This window comes from Physeter macrocephalus, chromosome 15 (genome assembly GCF_002837175.3).
Source record: "Physeter macrocephalus isolate SW-GA chromosome 15, ASM283717v5, whole genome shotgun sequence".
NCBI lineage: Eukaryota > Metazoa > Chordata > Mammalia > Artiodactyla > Physeteridae > Physeter > Physeter macrocephalus.
Genome location: NC_041228.1, coordinates 38,831,084 through 38,836,581, shown reverse-complemented (window position 1 = coordinate 38,836,581; position 5,498 = coordinate 38,831,084). Strand labels below are relative to the sequence as shown.

Here is a 5,498-nt window from a genome sequence, read left to right as displayed (position 1 = left end):
GGGGGGGTGGGAGGGAGGGAGACGCAAGAGGGAAGGGATATGGGAACATATGTATATGTATAACTGATTCACTTTGTTGTAAAGGAGAAACTAACACACTATTGTAAAACAGTTATACTCCAATAAAGATGTTAAAAAAAAAAAACAAACCTAATTTTCATATGGATAAATAAGTAAGCCCATATCATAGTTTTATTCAATTCATTAATGTCATCCTGGTTAGGATGACAATGCTGTATCAAAGGAGGATATGAGAAAACAGGACTTGTGCGGCGAGTGGGGGATGAAAAGAGGGCTGAGGTAAGATTGCAAATCCAGATACAAAACTGGTTAATATCCAAGAGAGCAGCAAAACTGTAATATTTAGGGTTATCTTCTCTATTGGACAGAAGATAAAATCATCATCATCTCACCAGTACTGTAAAAGGTCCGAGGCCAAATCAGCGGTATAAACTATGTTGCATTCCCCAAAAGAGTGAGAGGACCCCAGGCAAGCTTCTCTAGACCAATGCTTCTCAGACTATATGAAAATACAGAATTTCTGGACCCTGCCCCCAGAAATTCTGATTTAATAGGTCTTGGGCTGGGCCAGAGAATTTGCATTTTAACAAGTTCACAGGTGTCACTCTTCGTCAACAAACCACACTTTCAGTAACATGGCCTTAGATGACATTAAAAGGTCATGAAATAATCCTTTTGCTTTCCAAGTTTTGAGTAATTTTCCTCAACACTCCACTCAAAGTCCCCAGAGGAGATCTAAGCGTCTGGATGAAGAAAAGCAAAGTAAGGCAAATAGCACTTTACTCTTGGCTGAAGATTTGAGCTCAAAACTGAGTGAAGGGCTTAGATGAACAAAGCTAGGTCATATGGAGGAGTCCTTCTTTTCTGTGCTAGGTAGGTCCCAGTCTCACTGAACCAAAGCAGGCCATTTTCCCCCAGACTCATATTTGAGTCTCCGGTATTAGGATTGCAGTGCAGGGAAAAGCTTATTTAAGCCACACTAGGCAGTGTCAGAGGAGAAGCAACTAAAGAGAGAGGGAGAAAGTAAATTCTTTTCAAAATCAGGAATCAGGCTGCTCTAGGCTGCCTTCCTGGGAGGCCTCCTTTTGCTGCCACAGTAGAGAAGAGAGCTTTAAATGGGAGAGAAGAGAGAATCAGGCCTTCTCCCAAGGGAGCAGTCCTGACCCTGCTTACTCTTCTGGCTCCGACGCCAGATAAATTACAGGACAATTGACTAAATTTGAATTTGAGATAAACAATGAGAAACTTTTAGTGTAAGTATGTCTCAAATATTGCACAGGACATACTTACACTAAAAAAAATGATCGTTTATCTGATATTCACATTTAACTGGGCATCCCATATTTTTATTTGGTATTATAATAACACCAACTTTATATGGCTTTCGTGAGGGTTAAATGAGATAATGAATGTAAAATATTTAAAACATAGGAAGTGTTTGACACGTGTTAATTGTTAACATCTTTCCGGTTGTACAGAAGGTAAGTAAGGCTTGGAGAGGGAAAGTAATCTGCCAATACTGGACAGCAGGTGTTAGAAGCCGAATTGTGTCCTCCCATGCCCCCAACACCCGCCAAAATGCATATGTTGAGTCCTAACTCCCAGTACCTCAGAATGTGACTGTTCGGAGATAAGACCTTTATTTTTTTTATATATCTTTATTGGAGTATAATTGCTTTACAATGTTGTGTTAGTTTCTGCTGTATCACAAAGTGAATCAGAGCTATACATATACATATGTCCCCATCTCCCCTCCCTCTTGCGGCTCCCTCCCACCCTCCCTATCCCACCCCTCTAGGTGGAGATAAGACCTTTAAAGACGTGACTAAGTTAAAATGAGGCTATTAGGATGAATCCTAATGCAGTCTGACTGGTGCCTGTACAAGAAGAAGAAATCTGGACATAAAAAAGAGGCACTAAGGATTCATGCACACAGAGAAAAGATCAGGTGAGGACACTGAGAGAAGGTGGCCATCTGCAAGCCAAAGAAAGAGGCCTCAGGAGAAACCAAACCCACTGACACCTTTACCTTGGACTTCCAGCCTCCAGAACTGGGAGAAAATAAATTTCTGTTGTTGAAGACACCAAGCGTGTGGTATTTTGTAATGACAGCCCTAGCAAACTAACAGAGCAGGTAAGGGGTCAAGCTGGGTTCAAACTCAAGAGATTGGGCCCCAGTGATTAAGCAGCACTTAACCATTAGCCAAGACTACCTACACTGTGACGTCAGCATGGATTCATCCCAGCACCTAAAGTAACTGTCAGTTGTGACAATAAATCCATCTGTTACCACCATCCCTGCCATCCACCCACCACCATCTCCTCCAAGGCTCACACTCACTGTCCTGGTTGATTCTAGTTTATCGAATAATCTAGATCATTCTCTACTTCACCTTCCACCTCCCTTAACATTCCTGGTTGCCAAGAACCCCTTACTGAGAACTACTGGCGTTATCGTCTGATGGACGCAGGCACACAGAGTAGCACTCAGTTAACGGTCACGGAGCTGCTACTATGGCTGTTGAATGCAGGGGTGTTGAATGAACATGTGAGCGACTGAATGCATGGTGTCCACCTGGCTCTCTCTCCCAGACTCTTCCAGGACCTACCTGTCCTCCTGTCCTCCTGCTTAGACTGCCATGCTGTTCCTACCCAGCTCCCACCAGAGTGAAAGCTCTGTGGTTGGCCCTGATTGCTTGTAGAACTTTGTGACTGAGTGTGAGTGTGTGAGTGTGTGTGTGTGTGTGTGTGTAATAGAAGTGGTGGGGGGAGAATAAGGGGAGGGCCCATAGTCTCATCTGATTGCTCAGTTTATTACATAGCACAAGCTGTAACAGGCAACAACATGGACTGGTTTTTTTCCCCTAGCCTTACCAGTGTAAATACATCTAAAGGCTAGTCATGAAACATTTCCAATTAAAGTTGTAAATAAATGTCTCACTAGAATGTTGAATGCTTTCAGTTCTTGAACTGAAAACCAGAGTAAAAGCTAAAACTGGAATAGAAAACTCAAATTACTTAGCTCTGCTCATAATTTGGGAAACGTGCTCTCCAAGGGAACAGCCATTTGGCTGCTAGCTGACCTCTCACTTGTCCAAAGTACCTATTATGGGTTGAACTGCAACCTCCCACCAAAAAAATATGTTCACATGCTGACCCTTAGTACCTCAGAATGTGACCTTATTTGGAATAGACTTAATTAGTTGATATGAGGTCATGCTGCAGTAGGGTGGGCCCTTAATACAATACAACTGGGTCTTTATATGAAAAGGAGGAAGGGTGCTGGGCCCCCATCAGTACTGACCTTCTCTTCTCCTCTGTCTACAGGAACCTCCCCTCTCTCAACTACACAAAGCCCTGGGGTACTATTATTTCCTCCGGATCATCGCAGACCATTCCCCCACCCCTGTCGCAGCGCTCTGTCTGCCGGGACAGCAGCCCCCCACCTTCAGGAGCCCTCAGGTCCCAGAGCAGAACTTCTGGCTTCTTCTGTGGTCTTTCTGGTTTGTGCAGGTCAGTATAATTGTCAGTGTTGAAAGCAGTAGATGATTACTTTCTGCTAATGATTTTCTGCCAGGCCTCCTAGATTCCTTTCAGTAACTGCCACCAGAATTTCAGCCATCAGTGAGTCAGTGCTTCACTTGTTTGCCCGCCTGCTTATCTATGTGGCTCACTGGGACCTCCCTTTGTCCTTACCTCATTTCCCTCTCATCTTCCCTGACAAGTTGTGTTTTTTTTTCCCACTTTTTTTTCTTAATTTTTAAAAAATTTTTATTGGAGTGTAGTTGATTTACAATGTTGTGTTAGTTTCAGGTATACAGCAAAGTGAACCAGTTATACATATACATACATCCACTCTTTTTTAGATTCTTTTCCCATATAGGTCATTACAGAGTATTGAGTAGAGTTCCCTGTGCTATACAGTAGGTTCTTATTTGTTGTCAATTTTATATATAGTAGTGTGTATATGTCAATCCCAATCTCCCAATTTATCCCTCCCCCTCCCTTACCCCTGGTAACCATAAGTTTGTCTCTACTTCTGTAACTCTATTTCTATTTTGTAGATAAGTTCATTTGTACCCTTTTTTAGATTCCACATATAAGTGATATCATATGATATTTGTCTTTCTCTCTCTGACTTACTTCACTCAGTATGATAATCTCTAAGTCCATCCATGTTGCTACAAATGGCGTTACTCCATTCTTTTTTATGGCCGAGTAATATTCCATTGTACACATGTACCACATCCTCTTTATCCATTCCAATCCTAATGGACACTTAGGCTGCTTCCATGTAGTGTTTCTGAGCCTAATGCTCTGCCTCCAGCACTGCCCATGTTCCTGCTCCATGTGCCATCCCCACCTACTGGAGTCAAATAAGACTGGACTAATAAAAAGAAAGTCTAATGTCTCCAAAGAAAACATACAGGTGACCAACAGGCCCATGAAAAGATGTTCAGGGCTTCCCTGGTGGCGCAGTGGTCGGGAGTCCGCCTGCCGATGCAGTGGTCGCGGGTTCGTGCCCCGGTTCGGGAAGATCCCAAGTGCCGCGGAGCGGGTGGGCCTGCGCGTCCGGAGCCTGTGCTCCGCAACGGGAGAGGCCACAGCAGTGAGAGGCCCGCGTATCGCAAAAAAAAAAACAGGAAAAAAAAAAAAAAACAGTAAAAAAAAAAAGATGTTCAACATCGCTAATCATCAGAGAAATGCAAATCAAAACTACAGTGAGGCACCACCTCATTCCAGTCAGAATGGCCATCATCAAAAAGTCTACAAATAACAAATACTGGAGAGGGTGTGGAGAAAAGGGAACCTTCCTACACTGTTGGTGGGAATGTAAATTGGTGCAACCCCTATGGAAAACAGTATGGAGGTTCCTTAAAAAACTAAAAATAGAATTGCTATATGATCCAGCAGTCCACTCCTGGGCATATATCCAGAGAAAATTCTAATTTGAAAAGATACATGCACCCCAATGTTCATAGCAGTACTTTTTCCAATAGCCAAGACATAGAAGCAACCTAAATGTCCATCGACAGATGAATGGATAAAAAAGATGTGGTATATATACACAATGGAATGCTACTCAGCCATAAAAAAGAATGAATTAATGCCATTTGCAGCAATATGGAATGACCTAGAGATTATCATATTAAGTGAAGTAAATCAGAAAGAGAAAGGCCAATATCATATGTATTACTTCTATGTGGAATCTAAAAGATGACACAAATGAACTTATCTACAAAACAGAAACAGGCTCACAGACATAGTAAACAAACTTATGGTTACCGAAGGGGAAAAGGGATGAGGGAAGGATAAATTAGGAGTTTGGGATTAGCAGGTACAAACTGCTATAAATAAAATAGATAACCAACCAGGATCTACTGTATAGCACAGGGAACTATACTCAATATCTTGTAATAACCTATAATGGAAAAGAATATGAAAAAGAATGTGTGTGTGTGTGTGTGTGTGTGTGT

At 42.3% G+C, this 5,498-nt stretch overlaps 1 long non-coding RNA gene across 2 annotated transcripts in view; it reads left to right on the top strand.

Moving 5' to 3' along the window:
• Nucleotides 1-5,498, top strand: part of LOC114487878 (uncharacterized) — a 66,213-nt gene that overhangs the window by 47,864 nt on the left and 12,851 nt on the right. Inside the window, exon 3 of one of the 2 annotated variants that reach the window (XR_003683394.1) lies at nt 3,349-3,534. This is a non-coding gene — a long non-coding RNA (uncharacterized lncRNA). Of the gene's footprint in view, nt 1-3,348; nt 3,880-5,498 lie in introns of those variants that run through there. The other variant, XR_003683393.2, reaches the window with a different exon arrangement.